Genomic DNA, 23442 nt, shown 5'->3' on the forward strand with positions numbered 1-23442 from the left:
ATTTTAAGATTTTTATGCTAGAACTAGAGTAGAAACTCTACTTTTATACTGTAGCCAGGTATTTTAGGTATATCAATAAATTCACGACCCAATTGAATCTTGGACAATATTTTGTGTAAAAACAGTTGAAAACTTCTGAAAAGATTTATTGGAGCTACTTACATTTGATAACTCGAAATCTACGTGAAGCTGTATTAAAAGTTTCAAAGTTTAGTTCTTCATTAAAACGAAATTGATATTATGCTTTTAGAATTCAAATGAATTCCAGAAAATTAAATCGTGTCATCGAATTGCAAGTGATGAAAAATAATAACATATTTGATTCATTGAGTTATTCATCGCTTTGACTTGCAGATCACCCACGCGGATCGAGATCTGATTTTTTTAAGTTTGCTATAATATTTCTGTTGTAAATGGCATAGTTTGCAATCAACTATAAACTAGACCTTTCAATCTATCTGTGGAACGTCTACTCTATTACTAAAAGCTGAATAATAGTCTATTACATAACCGAAAGCTGTTTAATAGATAAAGCTTATGAAACTTGAAACATCAGTTACAATTTCAGTTCGGAATGATTCCATTTGGGTAGTTAGCATAACAAATTCAATTGAAAGACTCAACTGATATACCGTTTAGTGGAAGAGGTCGCCGCGACCGAATAGTGATGTAGGCGGTATAAATGAGACTCAATTGTTGGAGTCAGTGTGATCGTTGATCATATTCGAAATAATGAGCAGTAGGTTTACTTTTCATGATAATCAGTAAAAGTTACTCTTGTTCTGTCGTACTTTATGAGACATAAAAGGTCTACACAAGATCGACGCCTGCAAAGCGCTTTCAAATTCATTTGGGCGTTATGGCTCGTAAAGAGCCCTTTTACATGTGCCAATAAAAATTGTATTGGAATCTCCTCGTACAAACTTTCGTGGAAATTTAAATTCAAATTGGAAATGCTTTCTAATAGCGAGTACAAAGTAACGCTGAATAAAAGCTCCCTGGCTTTGCATCAAAGCTTTTCAAAAGTTACAAATTAATTATCCTTTGAAGCCAATAAAATAGACGACTTCTAATACTAACTGAAGTACCTACTTACTAATGTAAGTATGCACATTACTCATGAGCCCACTGACTTGACGACAGAGTACATCTTTGGTATGATGTCGTTAAAATATATCGGTCGAGAGCGTTGCACTGACAATTAACTAATTCAACACATGTTCAAGTGGATAAGGCATTGTCTCCTACGAGGGAAGCTTGACATCCTTTTTAAAATTTGAACTTTCCAATGATTCATAAGTGAGCAGATTCAGAGCGTTGGCGTATTGTGGTGATAATGTGGTAAAAGTAGCATCGTTGTAACCCTTTCGATGCTATTTGATAGGTAGGAACTATCACTTATAGTGCACTTTGACCAATTTAGGCCTACCAAGTCATCAATGGATTCCAAAGTCAGTCAAGCGACTGATTTTAGTCTAAATGCAATGGTCGCACTCGCATAACGGATACTCGAATGCTAAATAATACAGGTGATACTCTGAAACTTAATTACGGTTAAAAAGACAGTGATGCATCATAGGTAAGGAAAATATTGAATTACCAAGAAAACAAATGACTTAAAAAAGTTAGTACTTACCTAACTCGAAATATTGAGCATGTACATTTTCAACCTAATACCTACTTAGTTTATCTACCTATTAAATTTCTTTAATGTAAATAAGGTCATATAAGTTACTAACTTACATTTACTCTAATCTATCAAATGGCTATTAGATTTTGTCTCAATACGTTTTCAATAACTTTAATTTGAAAACTATACATTCGAGATCGTATAAAAGCACACAAGCAGTTTTAAAAGAGCTTTTACGAAGGGTTGGTAATGCACTTTTAATTGGCTTATCGCTTAGAGTAAAATGAATAGAGAATCATGCGTTGGACCTTTATACGGGTCAAATGATATAGCTAGTTTATTCCATTTAGATTTCTATTTGAGATAAATTCATCTTACAAAAAGTCGCCGTTCAATTCGTTTTTTGGAGCTATGTGCTTGTCACATAGTCCAGTGAAGCTACGAATCAAATTAATAGCTTTGAAGTCGAATACATCGGCTAAAATCTCATTCATCATGTTTATAAATCAGACGTTCCTTTGTTTTAGGTTCTTTCACATCTCGAATTTGAATGGATTTTTAATTATTTTTATGAAAAACTTTATCCAAAAACGAACCTTAAAATATTTGAGCTCCATTATGTGGTGAGCATGTAGAAAGTAAAATTTGACATCTAAAAGGACTCTAATGAAGTTTTAAAGTCGTGATCAATTATGTGGTGCCCGTAGTCTGTGGTGGAGACACGGTGAATCACGACCACAAAAGGTAGGTAAAAGGTTTTTTGCATACTTACAAACGACAGGTCGCTTAGTCACGGCCACCTCAATGTCGATTTCGAATACGGTTTGTGAGTAAAAGGCAGACTTCTAGTATTACTATTAGACAAGCTGTTTTAAAAATAATTGCTCAATTACAAGTAGATCTCTAGAAACTTCATTTAGTCGATGAAGAGCAAGCAGATGTGCTACGATGCGAGGTTTTCCCAGGCATTTTATTTTGAAAATTTTATAAGCTACACCGCCTTTTATTTTGAACAGCTTGTCTAGTTCATTTAGAAGTCTTTAGTTCTTTATTGTTTAAGAAATGAAGTTAGTGATTGTGATTGTTTCAGATATGATAAAGTTTAAATCTCACATTGATTAACGAACAAAATCAAGGGAGTCTAATACTGTTCTCCTGCATATTTTATAAGAAATCCTTATGATACAAAGCACCTAGTAAAATGTACTAAATAGACTTACCAAACAAGGACGTATCTAATTTCCCTAAGGCCGCTTATAAGGTTGCGCGAACAGACATAAATATTCATTTACGTTATCACCATTTAAGTATTTGCTAATATACCTGTACGGGGCACTATTAACATAAACGTGACGTATACTGACTCATGGCACGCTATGAGAGTTGACTCAGCATCTTAGTGAGTCATTGGCTTAGGATTTCCACCTGAATTTGATTTACTGATATGTAACACCGAATAACGCTAAATAAGTTTCCGTGAAGAATTTGGTTAAAAGTGCTTACAAAAGAACCGGTTGACCATAAGTTCCATTTTGAATGAGACAGTCCCGCTATCTACTTTGTCGAGAAAATGCCTACTTTTTTTAAAATTAGAACTCTATGAAAAAAAAAATGTTAATAACAAAGTGTTATCTAATATCTTTTGTCATTTAAAATATTTTTAAAGGTACTTACATAAAATAATCTGAAAAATATTTTTTACTGAATAAGTAGGTATACCTAATTGCTTTTCAACCGACTTCAAAAAAGGAGGAGGTTCTCAATTCGACCCGTATGTTTTTTTTTCTATGTTTGTTACGCGATAACTCCGCCAATTATGAACCGATTTTAACAAATCTTTTTTCTGCGTATAGGTAATACCTCAAGGGTGGTCCCATTTAAATTTAATAATAGAATAACCAACCCCCAAGGGGTGGAAAATTGGATGAACTTTTTATACCCAATATTTTCAATTTTTAGTTTTTTTTTGTGTTCACGCATTTGAAGTCGGTTTTATTTTTTTAAAAAGTTATATAAATGTTACCTTGTTTCGTTATGTTGAATAATTTTGAAGGAACAACAAAAGATGGAAGCTTATCCTTTTAGGGCCATTTCCTAGGCTTTATTTTAGTGAAAGGCCTGAAACATCAAGTAAGTTTATACGATGCCCACATTGCCCATAACTCTCGTTGGATATTCCATCAGCAAGTTTCACAGGTACTCTGTCTTTTATAAGCTGGGAAATTAAATAATATAGTTTTCTAGAACGATAAGCGGTAAGCGGAGATATCATTGACACCTATTTTATTAAATTATATTCACCATAAGAGGGCCGTGCTAATAACTTGTTCGCCTATAAAGGCCCGGCTATTAATGTTTCATCTTACATAAAATCACAAGTATCTACCTAAAAATATCTTATAGATGTAACTTTTTGTTTTTGCAGCATAAAAATTAACCTACACGCAATGTTTAAGTAGAGTTCTTTTGTTTCAACATAGTGTCATCCACTGCTGGACAAAGGCAGGCTTTTTACAATGGTTGGTCCTGCGCTGTCTGTATCCAGGTTTCGTGCGACCTTCGCCATATCTATGGTACACCGAATGCGATATAAGTGGAGTGATTGTGATAGATACCAGTTTATATGGTCGGCCATACCCATCCATTAAAGGCCATGGCCATGGTATAGGTTGCTTAACTAGCTCGAATAATGTTGTAATTTAGAAAAATTATGTTATAATGACCTGTTTTGTTGACGTTACTTCAAAGAGGTAAGTATTTATTACACGCTATGGGTGGTCGGTTCACTTGGCAATTCCTCCTTCCATAGTTTGTATTCATTGCTGTTGTACTGACTCAGCGAACAACTTGACATGCTACACTATTTGATTTGAAAACAGAAACCTTGTATTGAAATGCCTTTGCTTTTTCTTGTTTTTTTTTTATTCAAATAAAATTGGATGATTATTTTTCAGAAGCATCTTTGACGCCGCAATACTAACTTATTAATAATCTGTGGCAATACTAATAAGACTTCATTATTTTAAATCTGATTAGGTAGATTTTTCTTTCTATTTTATTGAATAATAAATATGAAATATTGTGACACGCGTTATAAATAAGTTTAGTAAGTATATGGAAATTAATACATACCGAATACCGGCAATATAAGATACTTTAACATTATTGTAAGGATTAACGATTTTGGTATACCTAATATACATAATTTATCTACTTATAAACAAAAGCATTGTAAGTACAGATATAATATGCCTTTGCTTTTTCTTGTTGTTTCCAAAAAATATAAGCCAGTTATATCATTTCTGATCGTTTATTTGTTTTCAATATCCCCTGAAGCTGAACCGAACGGTTTCAGGATACGCGAACCGACCTTCTGATATTTACAAATGCCGGTTCCGTAGGTGATTAACCTATATTTTTTTATACAACACAACTTTTACGCAAAGTTCATTCGATACTAGTGAGATACCACGGTTCTGCTTGCAGTCTAAGTACATGACTTTGGGTGGCTTGAATAAAAATAAGGAATATCTGAATTTTTACTTAGGGATAGGCTATAACATTTAAAAAAATATGCTGAGATAGTGAGAAATGGAGTAAAAATTTTTCTAAAGTTCCTTGCAAGTTCCTTCCTTCCTTGCAAACGGAAATTAGCATGAGGCAGAAGAGAATGTTTATTAATATGCTTCATAAACTAGTATAACAAACAAACATAAATATAATGTTAGAGTATCTATGAATCTGCCCTATTTTCCCGAAGTTGTCTTGTTCCCAGACAACTTTCTTTTGTGTTGGGAAAATATTACCAAACTACAGCATTTGGTTACGTTAAAAGTTATGGCGTAAACAAGGGTAGAAAATATTTTAATAACTGGATCAAGGCCACCCGGACTTCTCACAATTACTTGATGAAAATGATATTCTATGTCCTACTTAAGTGTTATCAAAGCTTTTTTATTAGGAAACATGGTAATGTGATTACCTAACTTAATGTAATTACAACCTGTAACAAATTACAGGCCTAAGCCGACCTTTAAATATGATGATGAAATTCATAGCGTTTTCTGTAAGGATTATAATATGTGTGGGGCCCCGTTAGAGCGAGATTGTTTTAATTCCAAAGGTTTTTGCACGAAAATGGAACCGTGTTCCCATTAAGGTCGGTAATTATAACGCTTTGTGGCTCCACGTCCCGTGCATCCACATATCATTCGACTAGATATCCCTAATCTGTATCCGTTAGGCCCATTTCCACGCTTTTTAACCCAACATACATCTTCTGTCGAACCATTATCCAAATCTACCGCATCATCGGAACGGCTATCAACAATGCGTTAGCTGTGTTCCTTGAAACAATGTGATTGAGTTTATTTTTGCATTGATGGATTGAATTAGTTTTTGTACTGTCATCGTAATCGGCTAGTTAGACCGCTGGTGTGTGGTAATTAATAATGCACTGTGTTTCTAAGGTGTTAAGGATGTTGTTCCGATATCCGTGTGCTTTGGGAACGCTGAGCATTTAGCGGTAGCATCCTACCGAAGAATTCGCATCACAAATAAGGGGATTACCGATGTGGAAACATTGGGATTAGTAGAGCGCTACTGTCGTTAGATCCCGATGATCGATTCTCGTTATTATCGAGTATTGAGTGCTCGTTTGCAAATCGATTACGCGTTTAGACCGATGAGCGTGTTTTCGCAACTGCCGTGAATTTGTTCAGCAAACATATTGGCGGTAATTGACTGTCCACACGGTTGTATAAGTTATATTTATCGAAATTATCTAGTTCTCTATCTTATCCGTAAGTTGAAGTAACTTGGTAACTACGAAAGTAAACAACTAGTATGACGTATTAACAGACTTTTAGCTAGAATCGATTAAACTTACTTATCGTGAGTTTGAGTGGTATCATAATGGATATAGAGTTTTTCTCATGATATATGTATAAATATAAGTTAGATCTAGTAGCGGCAAGATCCGAGATATAAAGCAGAACTTTTCAACACAGGTAAGAACTCAAAACTACTCATAACTATTGAACATGCAGGCCAATTTACGCTTTCTCGTAGCACTTGCAGTTTGAAACTAAGTTTGTTTGGTTCCTTATAATTTTCCAGACTCTCACTACTTTCAAAAGTTGATTCCGATATCAGAAATGGAGTAAAGTATAAAAAGAGTATGTTTTATAAAAAGAGTAAAAAAACTTGCATAGTTTGTTCTTAAATGGGTTATTATGAATAGAAGATTGTCATAAAAAATATTTTATTAAGCCATAGAGAGAACTAATACTTTAACTTTGACAAATGTCAAAAATCTGTCAAACTCCATACAAAAAACACCGGTTATCGTTAAAGTTACGGTTACGGTAGGTGGTGCAACTAAGCCTAAGTATTCAATTCTTACATCGAAAAAAATACGGATTAATACCTACTTACTCGTATTTTGAGTATTTATTGAAATACAACACACATTATTCGATCTAAAGTAAATTAAACTATTAATAGTCTAGACCTAACCACAGCGTAGACCTAGACAAATTAGGTCTAGGTGAATTAACTACTTGTTAACGTGACACGTGACATATCATCCTATTAAAATGCAAAACGTTATACATATAAACAAAGGTGACAGACGGACAGGCCAATTTGAATATCCTGTTATGAGTTTCCCTGTAGGTGACATTACCCGTGATATTATATGAAGGTGAATCTAGTATACTTTTTATATTAAATGGAAAGGTCACTCGTCCACCGAATAAACACAAACTATAGAAATATTTGACCTGGAAAATAGGTGGGTAGTTTGAGTTTGTAGAGTCAGCTACGGGATAAGGGTTAGTTGTTTAAAGTTATGATGAATAGATGTTTCAAATATTGGAGCTTAAATATTTTAAGTAACCCACCTAAATAAAACAGAACTGTACACATTTATGAAAATGTCCCCGTTGTAACTGCATACGCACGAAAATACAAGCTTTGAAAATTTTGTTGTAAACTTGATATTTTTGTTGCAATTATTCAAATTGCTTAGGAATGACATTTACATGAATTTGTAACATTATTCCAAATTTGCTTTTGCTTTTACATAATCGCTAATCCAATAAAAACATAAAAAAGAGACTTACCTTCGTGTACTACAGGAGAAGTTTGTTGTAAACGCCTACAACATCTGAAATGAAAACAATCCATTAGCATAATCTTAGTTTCTTTATACAATTAAGAGTATTTTGCATATTTCTCAAAAGACAAATGTTTATCTGTTATACTCAATTACTGGAGTATAGCAAAAAAACGATGAATTCGTTACCATGACGCAAAATTCAATAAGTAACTACGTTCCGGCTCGTTTCGCAATACATATTCAACACTCTGTAATGTATGCTTTCGTTTCAAATGTTCATCGTTATTTTGTTTCGTTACAGTTAAACATTTAACTGGTTATTATATCGTTTATTATATGACTTGAACAAGGCATTGTTACATTCTTGACTACTGGTTTGCTCATTGCTGCTAATCAGACGTCTTGTTAATTTTCATAACATGAATCTTGAGCTGATTGACAGTTCATTATCGTAAAGATTTAAAACCGATTCAAACTTCAAGGTAAAATGAACCATATCACAAGTTAATTCAAAGCATATAAAGTCCTAAAAACGCGAAGCAGCAATTACCTAAGCAGTCGATATTTTGCATATTACGAGTACCTACTAATCGCTAATGCTAAAAATAGAGTGAGTGCAGCTGTTAACATTATGGGATCGATTTTGATAACGAATGTGAGATATCGACATAATATTACGATTTCAGGGAACATTATCAGCGTTTACATAATTATACAGCTATGGATACTATATTCCTATACGACGCTTAACACTTAAATGTAGGATGGGTGAGTTTAAGTTCTGTTGACAATCACAAATCAATCTTGCTCGTAGAATCACAAGTTTTTCACTTGAAAAAGGCCTACCCTTGCCCTTACACAGGCCTACTTTAAAACATGATGATTGAAATTATGATTGATCTACGACCAAACGAACATACATGAAGGTTTAGACAACTTTGTATCTTTAAAGTAAACTAGTTGTAATTAGCTACTCGTAATTATCACAATTTTTCTTCGCAAAAAAATTTTATAGGGGTGGGGGGGTCGACCACTTCTGACACTCTTACTATGTTCTGTACATTATTTGTAAGAGTTTCTTGTATAAATCTTTGTTCTCAGAGCTGTCTCAGAAACATTTCGTAGGAAATATAAATCAAAGCGTGAAAGGCCCTCCGTTGTACGGGGCATTCTTTAGTTTCCGTACCTCTTATTAAGTTTTCTTCAGGCAACAAAGGGAAACTTTCGACGGGCAAAACGTGAATTTCAAAGAAATTTCAAGATACCCAGCTCTGGGAAGCAGTAGATTTATGCTACAAGTGTTCGCCAATTAATTTTAATGCAGTTTCTAGATTTTTTAAGAATGATATTTTGGTTGTGAGCATTTTGGAGCTTTTAGTTCCAGCTTTCATCAATAAATCACCTAATCCTTTACTAACACGGCCCGTAATACTTTGGATCACGAACATACAAAACTATTTAAAAACATAGCCTTAGGCATGCGTATCTTGCATTATACTTATTGAATATCGTATAGCAACAATTAAACAAGCCATAGTAAATGTTCTTATTTCGCTGTACGAAACAAATGAATCATGTCCATAAATACACAACATCCTCATAATTAATTTCGACCTATGGCTGGGATGGTTTTGTTCAATTTTAAACGGTTACCATGTTTACTTGATTGCTTAATTCAGTTGAACAATAACCAATTATGAAGACTTGTATTTCAGGAGAGATATTATTTTGTAAGATATGATTTATTCAGGTATCAAGAGTTAATGAATTGATATGAACGGACCTTGTAATGTAGAGACACTACAATCCTTCGAAAAATGTTAAGGCTGGGTTACTCCATCTCACTTTAAATTTAACAAACGTCAAAAGTCTGTCAAACTCCATACAAAAAACATCGGTTATTGTTATAGTTACGGTTAACGTAATATGGTGCAACTCAGCCTAAGTCTGCTGTGCAGTCATCTGTATAATGTAAAAGGTAGATTTTAAAGTTAACTAACATTAGAGATAAGAATAAACATTGTGTTAAATTTGTTTCATCAAAATTATAACTCACTTAAGTAGTTTGTTATGTTTATTTAATTAATTATGTAATTTTCCGTTGCTTTACATATCTCAAACTGTAAAGCCGCGATTCATGACGTTCAAATAGGCTATACAGGATGGAAACGATAAGTGATCTCACGCGATTATTTCTAAACTATACAAGATATCGAAAAACTGGTTACTGATCCTGAAAGCGCTTCACGAGCTCTATCCAACGGTATCAATAATAAGTTACAAAATAAACTGGATATATCCGAAAATTCAATGTTTCCAGCTTCCATACATTTAGTAAAACCACATAATATTAAAAACTATAAAAGATACTAGCTTTCCGCCCGCGGCTTCGCCCGCGTGGAATTTTGTCTGTCACAGAAAAACTTTATCGCGCGCGTCCCTGTTTCAAAAACCGGGATAAAAACTATCCTATGTTCTTTCCCGGGACTCAAACTATCTCTATGCCAAATTTCATCAAAATCGGTTGCGAGGTTTAAGCGGGAAAGCGTAACAGACAGACAGACAGACAGACAGACAGAGTTACTTTCGCATTTATAATATTAGTTGGGATTAAAAAACTGGTTACTGATCCTGAAAGTGCTTGACGAGCTCTATCCAACGATATCAATAATAAGTTACAAAATAAACTAGATCTATTCGAAAATTCAATGTTTCCAGCTTCCATACATTTAGTACTGCCACCGTCATGGCACTCATGTCTTGATAATATTTTAGCAAGTAAAGCCTAAAACCAATATTTTCCATGAACAATTTTAAATTAGAATGCAATTTACAAGTTCAATTTAAGTGTTTATTATTTAATAAAAAAAAATACAGTTCCAATATTGTGTGGCTGGCATACATTTAGTATGGAGGCTAAAAACATTGAATTTTCGGATAGATCCAGTTAATTCTGTAACCTATTACTTATACCATTGGAAAGAGATCGTGAAGCACTTTCAGGATCAGTAATCAGTTTTTCGATATCTTGTATAGTTTAGAAATAATCGCGTGAGATCACTTATCGTTTCCACCCTGTATATTCGCGAATTAACGTCGAATTACCGTATTACCAAGCCGAGTTTGTCATTAATATTACGTAGTAAGCCAATTAATATCTAACACAGATTTACCGAATCTGAATTATTCTATTCAGAGTAGGACAATAGTATTAAGTGTCAACTTAAGCCCCGGTATTTGGTGTTTAGGATCTGAATATTGATACGGACGGTGCAATGAACTCGGATCCTAATATGGGATTTATTGCGTCCGTATTGTTGACTTATTTTGAGCTTTATGGGGCGGGCATAGGCAAGTTAGTACAATAGATTCCGCGTTTTATAGAGTCGAAATTAAATTTAAATTTGAATTTGAATTTGACCTACATTTGGGAGCACCTCCGGTTTAGTGATTATTTGAAAATAATTAAATGCTAAGTAAACGTGCTGTTAAGACTGATAAATAAATAGTATCTACGCTAAGAAGATACCTGAACCTGAAAGCCTAGTTTGTTTAGTTTAAAGCAATAACTACTACGCATACTTTGTCTCCTGTATTTTCAATGCTTGAATTTTTCACATCAAAGAATGTAGTTAGCAATTTTAATTGAAAGAACTGCCACAATAACAAATTACAAATTGAATGGATGAATCTAAGTATTGTTAATCGGTGGTATCTAGATTTAATTTGTCTGTGCATTGGAACAATTAAATCTGTTAACGGCCCTGTCGTAAATTATGGGTGTTTATGCCGGAGTAGAGCATAGATTATGTTATAGCCAAAGATTAAATAATCTTTATTGTCTATGAAAGCGTTTTATGTAGTTAGTTGACATATTAAAGATCTTGTCTAGAATATAGATATGAACTTTATCTCTTGAGAAGTAAAATGACTAAAACCTAGAACATAGAATCGACGAGATCTATCATTCTGATGTCAAAAAGAGACGAAACAGCCTTAAGTGCTTTCTTTTCGGCCAGAATATTAATCAAATTGATGGAGGGAAACATAACGTATCCATAATCTATCAAATCGATTACCGAAATGCGTTTACATTGGTATTAGCGAATTTTACAGCTAATCCATTAGCAGCCAGTTTCAGCACTCAGTCATGTTTGACGACACAGATGGCGTTATTTAGGTCAGCCCAGTTTCGAGACTTCAAGTAAGTTGCCAGTTAACAAGTTGTGTAAGTGTTATACATTTTAAATGAAATGTTTCAAGGATAACTTTTCGCTACTTCTTTTGGCATAATATTTTAATGATAATTATCACGTTTTCGCTACTTCTTTTAGCATAATTATCTAAATATACATCTATACTAAACTCNAGATATCGTATAGTTCCGATAAAGTAAACAAGATTCTCTTCCACTTTTCCGAACATCAGGCCTTCCCAATCCGTCTGGCCAACGTGGGGAACGTAGGCAGATGCCTCCATTTGTCCCTGGTAAATTATAGAGGATTCGACCGTGCTCCTGCAGTGGATAATGCCAAGTTGATTGATTGTCACAGATAACAGTGTCCTAGTGGTTAAAAAATTGGACTATATTGACTCACAGATATTGGGTCTAATTTTCAGATAGACACATTCTAAAATAAATTCGTTTTTTCTTGGGCTTTTGTTTGTATTTCTAAGGGCATTCGAATGAGCTATGTCTAAGGCATATTGCGACTTACATTGTTTAATAGCAAACTGTAAATCACTCTTCGAACTATGATTAATTGTTTTGCCCTGACATTTTGATACAGTGAGCGTTGTAACAAGCAAAAGGCTAGTGCAAAAATGTGCCCCAAAATCAATCTTCCGAATTCTGTAAGTTTACGTAACGCAGATGGCGATTTACCCTCCAACATTATTAGGTCAAGGCGCGGACATAATTTCGTGGCTTCCGTCCCTGCAAACATTTCCATTTTCTCTCAAGAAGGGATCTTTTATCGAAGAGAAAATTTCAGCGAATAACATGAGGTATTTTTCTAACGATGTCATTAATTTTAAGCAATTACACTAAACGTCTTACCTCACTTGAAGAATAAAAAGGTTTTCTAATTTAATGTTATTCACAAAGAGTTTTTTTTTTATTTTTGCCGCATTAATTATTTATGACTTATTTCGTGCGAGTTTCCTATTTTGTATGATGTGAGTAAACAGGAAAAATTGGATTTAATATTGCTGTTTTCTTTCACTTTTCTCGACATAAAAGTAACTGTCAACTTTTGCCATTATTAGAAGTGATGCTTATTGTGTTATTTTTTTATTCCTTAGCCTTGTAGGCTAAGTGGCCGTTGGCTGTACTCGTATGTGTTATTTCTTTTGTGGCACTAGGGTTGACTCTTTTTATCTCAAACTCTAGTCCTTGAACACACTGGCCTCAAAATATACTTTATTTGCCAACAACAAAAAAGAAAAATAGAATAGGTATCCTTTTTTATTTTTCTATTATAAAATACTCCTTGAACGTACTGGCTGGCTCTATGCTCTACTCAACCCAACGAGTTATGTCGCGGTCTGTAAGTCCCTGTAATGGGATAGTCGCCGACAATTAAAGCTAATTGGGGCATTTGGGACAAGATCGCGACGATGCGGGCGTCCACTCATTACGTGCTGCAATTATTCATTTGGGTCATCTGGTATACGCCGGTTATAGGGAAACCTTTGCGTCGGCTGTTTTAGAATTAAAGATATACAGTAACTAATAATTGCAGTATTTGACATAATCGGGATCTATAGAAATAAATACTAAACTATGAAACTTGGTCTCTGAGATTGCAGGATCGTCGTAAAATCGATGCATTAGAGATGTGGTGCTGGAGACGCCTCAATTTCGCACCAATGTATTCAAGGAGATATCTCAAGGTACAACCACGAATACTGAAGTTCGTCACGTCACGTCTCTAGAAATGAGAACTCGATGAAGAGACTAGTAGTTCAGGGCCAGGTCACGCCAGGTGGAAGACAAGAGAGCACGCGGTCGATCGTCAATCCGCTGGATAGATGCTATCACAAAGGTTACTGTGTTCACCATGGTCCAATATACTCGCGACGCTTCTAAACCACAGAAATGGAAGCACATCGCCAGGAGAGCTACCCTCGGAGATGACATCAACCCACTTTGTACTTGTACCTCGTCAGCGCAACCACGACCACTCTGACAAGAGTGACCGACTAAGAAGATAAAAATAACACTAAATTGTAATCTATGAATGCAAGAAGCTTAAAGAAGACATATTTTATGCATAAATAACAGAGTTATTCATAGGTTGTAAGGTTAACTGGAGGAGAGTGTCGAATGACATTAAGTTCGCCATATGTACTGTACTTTATGCGAATATAATTTTTAAGAAATAAATAAATAATTTTTCTTTATATATTTGTACATGAAAATATTTGCTAACAGAGCACAATATCAATTATTTACATGTTACGATAATGATTATGTTTGTAAAAAATAATAATAGAGGCAGACTACTTATTAGAAATCAATTGATCGAAAAAACAGAGTTATCTAATAACTGGCAGCAATCACAGCAACTTTATTAATTATTTGCATAATAATAAGTACGTGAAATATTATTCTTATACAATATAAGAAATAGGTAAAAAGTCTCTAAATTACGTGTCAATGCACTTTATGGAAATAATTCTTTGATATTGTTAAATTCGCTTCGTACCCAAGCGTTAAAATTAACTTCTTAAAGTTATATTTCTTCAACTTCAACATTTGGAAATAATACAATTACAGTTGTTAAAATAATATTGTTTATTATCTAAATAATTTGTAGGAAAGTCTGTTAGCTTTACTTGTTCCTACTTTGCTAAGTTTAAAACAACCTGTTATTAGAGCCGTCTGCCAACTTACTGAATGGGCATCAAATGGCGTAGGTAGCATCCATTAGACCTAGCTAGGGTGACCACCAAGGGCGGGATGTCCACGGACAGCGTCTTGATCGTGTCTAGTACCCTTGATTTGATTTGATTTAGTACGATCAAGCCCCCACATAACCTGCCGCCTCCGATAGTAGCCATTTTCCTAGGTCAAAAAGGGTGACCACCTAGATATTTGCAAAGCCATGAAAATCCGGATGTAGAATAAGTCCAGTTCAATTGGGATCACATTATTACCAGACTGCGCCAGAAGGAGGGTTATGTTTTGTTACATGACAAAGTAATAAACTAGTATGTAGAGTTACTAATGTGATTTTGTTCTCTATGAAAAAATACGTTATTAGAAATAAATAAACGTCCAGTAAACGACGTACAAAATATTCATGACGTTAAAAGTCCCTGGAGGGTTTTGAAGATGCAACCACCGTTGGCTGTAGTTAAATAAGGAACTAGCAAGCTTTATCATGGAAAAGGAAAATAATGCGCAGGGTTTTTTTTATTTAAGACAAGAAAAATCCAGTTAAAGAGTTAAGAGACTGTGTCCGGATGGATCTGGTTTGAAGGTTACCCTATGCCCGGCATATTCGGCGGTCGTCGACCACCTACCCACTGAGCATATTAATTAACCAGGGATCTCTAATTATACATCCGAACGGATGGGGAAAGTGTATCGATATGGTGATGCCGCAAATTGCGGTAATAATTCTTGGAAAAAGTTTGGTTATAGTGATAAAGCTTTTTCCCACGGCTTCACCCGTGTGAAATACAGTATCACAGATCGTCATAAATTATAGCCTATATGTTATTTGGGTTAAAAACAATAATACAGTAAAGTTTCATCAAAATCCGTTCAGTAGTTTTTGCGTGAAGAAGTAACAAACATACACACTCACAAACTTTCGCCTTTTTAGTGTGATGTGATGTTACGAGTATGTGATTCACCGGCTGTTCCGGCCTGAATCCAATCTTAATTGATATAGGTCCTATATTATATACATTATAGGATATATTATATAATATAGGATATTATATAGGATAATAGAATTCTTTAAGTTAGCGAAAAGCATGCTTGACGTAAATCCAATCCAGGAATATTTAATGTTAATGAGACAATTAAAAAAAAAAGCCGCACCTTGTTGAATTAAAAACTTTGTTCTGTTCATTTCATTTTGGGCATTTTTCTTTAATATAAAATAAGTTTCATCTTGCTACTTTCAAACAGCTTTTTGTTTGAATTTCATTCGCATTTATACGACATTGTAAAAAAGTTTCAGTAATGAAGAGTCCGTTAATAATTCAGGAATCCCTACAGGGGAAACATTTTTATCAGCCTAATACTTAATACCAAATAAAAGACGATCGGAAATAGCATCAGAGTTTTTCTGTTTCATGCATGTTTCATTTTAGTCTCATTTCTTGTTACATTTCAGTAATTTTTATTCAGAACGTATTTCGACCTAGATCTTACTTGACATACATTGGGACAGCCTAGGGTACCTATAAACCTGCCTAGCAAGAATCTATTCACTTTCGCCCTGAAAGGGTCATATTGCCCGGGGAACAAATCGATAGGAATCGAATTCCAGATTCCAGACCCTAACTTCAGAAACTTAGTAAGTTGGTGTCCTCTAAATACCTAGTAGACAAGTTTTCTTCTAGAAGGACATTAATAAAGGTGACTTTCTGGAGAGAAAATCACAGGTCTAAACGCGACATTTGATATGAGTGACATTTACGGCTTAATGTTTCGGCTGCTATGCTTATAAGTAACTATCGCCCGTATTCAGAAACATTACTATGAAGTCTCACAGTGCGCGTGGACGCACAGGGTCACACACGGCCCAATCACAGAGCTTGACGCTGTGCGTTCAATTTGCTGCTACACTTAAGCAAGCATCGTTTGTGAATACTCATATAAAAATTACGAGTTGAGACCCGTGTTTCTCTGTTTTAGTTAAAATGGAACGCGAAAGTTTAAAATCTTAAAGACTTTCTGGAAACCAAGAAGTTAACAAATTACTGCAACACACCCTATTATAATAATTGTAATTATTACTTGCTTCTGCAAAGCATTGTTATACATACATACATATGTGACACGCATACCTACTTTTGTTTTGTAGAGAAGTCTATAGAGGTTCTCAGACGCCGTTTGTCACTTCAGTCTTTGTAAGTCTTACATTTGAAATTACCCCGGAGAGCCGTAGCAACAAATAATCGTACTTTATGACACGAATTAACTTTTGCATCGTTTGGTTTTGTACTAGGCATTTGTACAGGGAAAATATGTGAAACGTTGTCCAAATAAACGGAAACAATGAATTATTATCTGTTTATGTTTTCATAGTAACTGTTATGAAAGCTATAATTACTTTTGTTCAGTTTATGAAGGAAACACACATTTGGTGTGATCCGTTTCTTCCGATGGTTATCACTTTTTGTAGGAATATTATGCGATTATTTATCGTTGTTTACCTACAACATAATTAGAATGGTCCAAACATTATAATAGGTGGATTGTAATTGACAAGTAGCGTCAATACATGATTTTGTAATAAAATGATAGATATTATGTAGGTATTATTATTTAAAGCCAATATAATTTGCGACAAAATATTGTTTTTGAGCAATAAAAAACTAGGAACCGTAAAAATTGTTACGATTTACTTATCTATTATACTCGTAATTATTCTAAAATTGTGCCCATAATGATAAATCTTAAAAAAATGCAAATATTAACATGTAGGTACCTACACGACTTATTATTTGATGCAAAATAGCAACTATTATAAAGTATTTTTTGTCTGTAGCTGACTCTACGTCACCGCAGACGGGGTGAAGTCATTATTCTCATATCAAATGATCTCCTGAATTATGCCAGTGTGTTCAAAAGGTAACATAACAGTCCTCTGTTTTGATAACAGCGATGTTATGTTGATATCAGATGTAAGGTTATACCATCAAATTGTATGCGAGAATTTAAACTTTAATTACTGGTAATAGAGACGCGAAATGTTTTCTGGATTGCAATTAATACAAATGATGTGAACTGTGGAATTAGTTGAACTGTGACTTGATTATTAATTTATGTGACAAACGAGTGTTTGTCTGAGTTTAGCGAACTTTATCTCTGTAAGTATTGAGAAAAGGCAAAAGTGCAATGGTCGAAATATTTTTTTTTTTCATTTGTACCCATTATTTTAGCACTTTGGTGCCTTTGTGGGGCCTGTCTCTTTACATGTCTTCTTATTTTCAGAAGTGTCATAATCTCCTAATGATATACTGGTTCCAGGGCAGTACTGAAAGTCTGTAGTAGTAAGCTCTACTCTACATCTTTATTATTTGAGATTAACTTGATACCTACGTCTCAATTAACAACACACACTATAATCTAAAAGGATACAGAGAAAATTATGGTTCTATCTTTGTAATACAAACAGAGTTAACAATACATGTATTTTTCATACGGCCACTGCATTATCCAAGAAAAAACAGAAACTTTCCTACAATTCCTCGATTTGGCATGCATCTTACGCAAGTTCGCGTTTTTACATGTATTTTACAAAGTTTTCTTTGTATTATTCATTCGTATGAATGAATAATGACTACTGAGAATAAACATCGCAAAATGCATGATGACCTGTCATTAGTGGATCGGTGTATTCCGTAGCCATCCATTTTGACCAGTTTTTACCCGACTGCGACAGAAGAAGGGTTATCTTGCTTGAGTCTTCCAGTGACTTGGCCCACTGGTAGCTTGGTCCACGGGCCAAATCGCTTGATTGAAATTTTATCATTTTTTTCTTTCAGTAACTCGACCCACCTTCAAAGTTTTCTTTAATAAATTAAATACTAAATCAACAAACATCTACTGTAGAATCTCAGAGTCCAGTTGATGCAAGAAAAAATATTTAAAATTCAATCCAGTGACTTGGCTCGTGGACCAAGCTAAAAGTGGGCCAAGTCATTGGAAGACTTCCTATAAGCAAAAACACCTACTTAATAATTTGTCTGTTTTATTTTTGTTGTCATAACGGTGAACTTGGTTTTTCCTCCACATAAAGAATACAAACTGAATATTAATTATTATAATGAGTTAAGATATTGATGTTCGATGGTTTCCTTTAACTAAAAATTATGAAAAATAAATTATTTAAGTATACTTATTTAAATATGCAAAACATATTTTGTCTTAGTCACGCGCAGGTTGATAGATAGTACAGTAAACAATAAACATAAACAATCTGGAAATTACTGAATTTTACTGAAACTTTTCCGTTTCGGGACACTTGCGCGAAAGACATTTGCGCGACGACACAAGCGCGAAAAATTTTGCAAATGACTTTCGCGCTAATGTCTTTCCGGCTAGTGTCTTTCGCGCTAGTGTCTTTTGCGCTAATGTCTTTCGTGCTAGTGTCTTTCGCGCTCATGTCTTTTCACGCAAGTGTCCATGCTCGCAAATGGCTTTTCGCGCTAGTGTCTTCGGGCAAAATGCCTTTCGTGCTAGTGTCTTTCGCGCAAGTGTACCAGAACCAAACTTTTCCAGTCAACATCCGTCTTTTGTGATAGGTTGATGACTTTAACTGGTGACCTTTCATGCCAGAGACAAGTCTTTTGCTTAAACAATATCTCGACGTCAACTTTCCTTCATAAAACTTTGTGTTTACACAGTCACAACAATAAACTTTGTACATGAATTCATGAAAAACAACTTCAAGTTTGTGTTTATCAATTGTTGTCTTTACAGATGGAATCCCACCTTGACTTTCTAGATTTTAAGAATTTGTACTATGTAGACATTAGACTATTTTATGTATATTCTTAACACTTTTTGGTAATTGATTTAACTATTAGTTCAATTTTCTTCTCAAAATTTTAATTGTAATGTTTAAATGTTAACAAAGATCTTTTTTTTTATGTGACAGGAGGCAAACGAGCAGACGGATCACCTAATGGTAAGTGATTACCGTCGCCTATAGACACCCGCAGACCCAGGGGCGTTACAGCAGTTGATCGTTTTACTTTTTAAAATTCGTAATATCAATGTTACCACAACGCAATTAATTTATTTGCTTACTCAGCTAGGATTACTTTAAACAGAATGAAAAGTATATCTGTGTTACATTTCATAATCGTACATAAGACTTTAATAACATAAATCACACATGTACGCATGTAATATTTTGATGCGTACTAATTTACGACACCTTATTTTATCGTGAGTACGGACGACGCAGAAGGTGAAGACTGTAGGACCTTATTGTAGTTGTGTTAAGTACTATTTTGCAACTGTATGTAGGTTGATGTGCTGATTGTACAAGAAACTATTTGTCACATTAGTCACACTTGGTATCTTCCCGATATAATACGAGTATAAGGTCTTGGCCTTGATGAAGAATGGTCTTTGTACGACGCTGCAATTTAATTAATTCAATTTATACGCAATGATATAATGTTACGTAGTTTTACGACCTTAGGGGTAAATATAGAAATAGCACAGACATTCAAGTAGCCTTACTATGTACACATGACAAGTCGCTTGACATTCGATGTAAATAGAATTCAAAGTGACGAATTTTTAATCAAGTGTAAAAAATAATAATTACCGAAGTAAGTTAAGTAACATCCAGATAAGTATTTTTAACATGCTTGCTAACACAAAAAGAATAGGTAACTTTTGAGCTGAAGGATAAAAAGAATTATTTGTTTTTAACAAAATTCGCAATGTTATTTTTAGAAGAGAAGGAACCGATTTCAGTGGAATTTAAAAAAAAACCTTTTTTTATGGCACGCTTACGATTTTCAGGACTCTGCAGACTAAAATTCAGGAGAAGATATTATTTTAATTTCAGAAAATAAGCAAGTAATTAAGATTTCACTAAGAAAAGTATAGTAGGTAGATTCTAGTAAGAATCATTGTAATGTTATGTAAATGCATGTGTTAGAATTTTAGGCATTAATCATTTGTAAATTAGTAAATATTAATGTATCAAAGCAAATTCTTTAATTAATAAAGTTACCACAAAAAGAAGAATAAAATTAAGCAAAATCTAGCATAAAATACTTTACGTTATATTCCTATCATATCGTATTATATCGTGGAAATATATAGGACTATAATACTGTAGTTTAATAAATAAGCAAGTTCCAAATTAAAAATCCAATTATAAATTCAAATGGTTTATTCAGTATAAAGCCCTTTTCCAGGGCACTTATACACGTCCCAAATATAGCTTGCCCTACCACCACTTCGGGACAAAATGGGCTGGTGCTGAGAAGAAGTGGCGGAAGAAACTCAGTCACCTTTGTCAGCCTCTTTTTCAACCAGTTACAATTTATATTTATAACTTATATAAAAATGAGTACTCTAGCAGTAATTAAGTCTTATTTATTATTAACATTTTGACGGTATTTTGTATAACCAGTATTTATAATCAAACACACAGAACACAAGTTCTAAGTTAAGTTACGTTAAGACTTAGGTTTAGGTAAGGTTAGGTTTAGACTTAGGTTTTGTACCTTATCATAACCGGCAACTATAAGCATTGTCCTTCTTTATACTGGTCATCAAACTACCGACCCGACCCCGTGGCATGTCACCATCAATTGGCCAGGTGTCAATATAATAGGCCTGGCGCAGCCACATAGCCACGTATTAATACAATATCACAATAATACAATACAATTACACAACAAGCATAATAATAGTACCAATAAACAATGTATACTTAACTTTGGTCAGCATCACCTCAAAGATCCGTCGAGACTACTTCTCCATGAGAAATTCCATCCATTTATACACAAATTCTCCCTCTTTTTACTCAACTCCGATTGGTCGGCTTAAAACGACCAATCAGAACAGTCGACCAATCACGGCACAGGATCTTAAAACTATTTTTATTCGGAAGCGGAAGTTGGAGTTTCTCATTTTACAATATATTAAAAATAGGGTAATATTATCGTTCATATTTAGAATCGGAGATAGTTAAATTCTGAATTATTAAGAAACCAAAAACCTTACAATAAATTCTAATTTACGAATTATATAAATCTGAATTTCAATCTGTCAGTTAATATGGCGGCTGTGCAATGTTTTGTGTGTGTAGTGTTTAACAAGTTAAATAGTGTACCAATTATACATATTTACCGTGGAATATTAATATAAATCATGGTATGTAGATATATATATTCTAGCACATGCGACTAGGTACACCTTTTACTTAAAACTAATTTTCTTTAATATGTATTTTACGCTACTACTTATTGCGTTCAAACCAAATCCACCATGTGACTATTATCTTTATTAACCTATTTTTTTATACCTATCACCTATCTACTCATTTGGAAAAACACTGTGTTCTAATAAAAAAAACACTTCAAATGTCATGAATAAAAGTATATTTAATTCGGTTCGAATCTAAGAAAAAGAAATGCAAAAAATATCGTTAAAATTCAAAGCGTTCTCCACGGTATATTGTCACTTGCTTCGTTTATCATCCGAATGGTTCGTTACTCAAATTGACCTTAAACATCTTATCGTGACCTGAATCCACTAAATTATCTTCCGGTCCGTCTTAGCGAAATATATTTTAACTGTGCCAAAGTGCAAGGACTTCCAATTGATAATACTATGACTTCTTTTCCAGAAATAAGAGAGAATTGAATGTTGATGATTATTAGTATCGACTGGTGGACCGACGACACCGTAAAGGTAGCAGGAAGGCGCTGGACGCAGGCCGCTATTAACCGGGCAACATGGAAAGCATTGGGAGAGGCCTATGTTCAGCAGTGGACGTCCTATGGTTGAGATGATGATGATGATGACTAGTACAGGATGACACTGGTGACTGAGTTTGTTGCGGCGCTTTGTCAACCTTTGCAAAGACTCTGGTTGAAGCAGACGCCTTTGATGATTTGTAAAAGAACTTATTTAATTAGTCTAAACAAATAACGATATTTTTGATTTTGAGTTACCTAAGTAGGTACTAGATATTCTGTGCACATTGTATGGCTATGGATTGATGGAACGACTCATGATTAAAACTGACTAATACCTACTTACCACATTTACAGATTTTCGCACTACGATAAATTTAATTCGTTTTCAACGCTATTAAGACGTTCCGTTTTGTGCCAATGAAGTTTATTGCATATTTTATGACATAGGTAGCACAGCAACATAATTATAACTTGTAGTAAATAAAGTGTATTTTTTTGTAACTTAGAACATTTAATTAGGACACTTTGTACCAAATTAAAGTTAACACAAATACTTGGTGGTGTACTTACTCAAAAGTGATAAATCGATGGCTGTCAAAAGGACCACGATCTAAAAGCATTTGTTACCACGTGATAAAGAAAATTGGTTTCACAGGAAAACGTTATGCCCTCGGGAACTACAGCCTAGCCTGAGAGATTAAGGGTTTCATTAACATTAAGTGCCCTGGAAATCCATCTACACTAATATAATAAAGAGGAAAACTTTGTTTCTTTGTTTGGTTGTAATGAATAGGCTCAAAAACTACTGGAACGTTTTTAAAAATTCTTTCATCATTCGGAAGCTACATTATCCACGAGTAACATAGGCTAAATTTTATTTTGAAAAAAAGTAGGGTTCCGTAAAATATGTAGATAATATGGTCCACGCGCGCGAAGCCGCGGGCGGAAAGCTAGTCTAGAAATATAGACAGCTGTAATCGCCATGCACGTGCTCTGCCGATTGAAAAGATGAGATGAGATGGAAGTCCCTGGTTAATAGGGAACTTGT

The 23442-nt window shown here is 34.3% G+C and overlaps 1 protein-coding gene across 1 annotated transcript in view; it reads right to left on the minus strand.

Moving 5' to 3' along the window:
- LOC114362005 (G-protein coupled receptor moody) overlaps positions 1–23442 on the minus strand; it is a 43781-nt gene that overhangs the window by 14669 nt on the left and 5670 nt on the right. The window contains exon 2 of the mRNA XM_028317241.1: positions 7756–7799. The gene's annotated coding sequence lies outside the window, so the exon portion shown is untranslated. The remainder of the gene's footprint in view (positions 1–7755; positions 7800–23442) is intronic.

The sequence above is a fragment of the Ostrinia furnacalis genome, unplaced genomic scaffold (genome assembly GCF_004193835.3).
Source record: "Ostrinia furnacalis isolate ACB-3 unplaced genomic scaffold, ASM419383v2 OfSCF6103, whole genome shotgun sequence".
Lineage (NCBI taxonomy): Eukaryota > Metazoa > Arthropoda > Insecta > Lepidoptera > Crambidae > Ostrinia > Ostrinia furnacalis.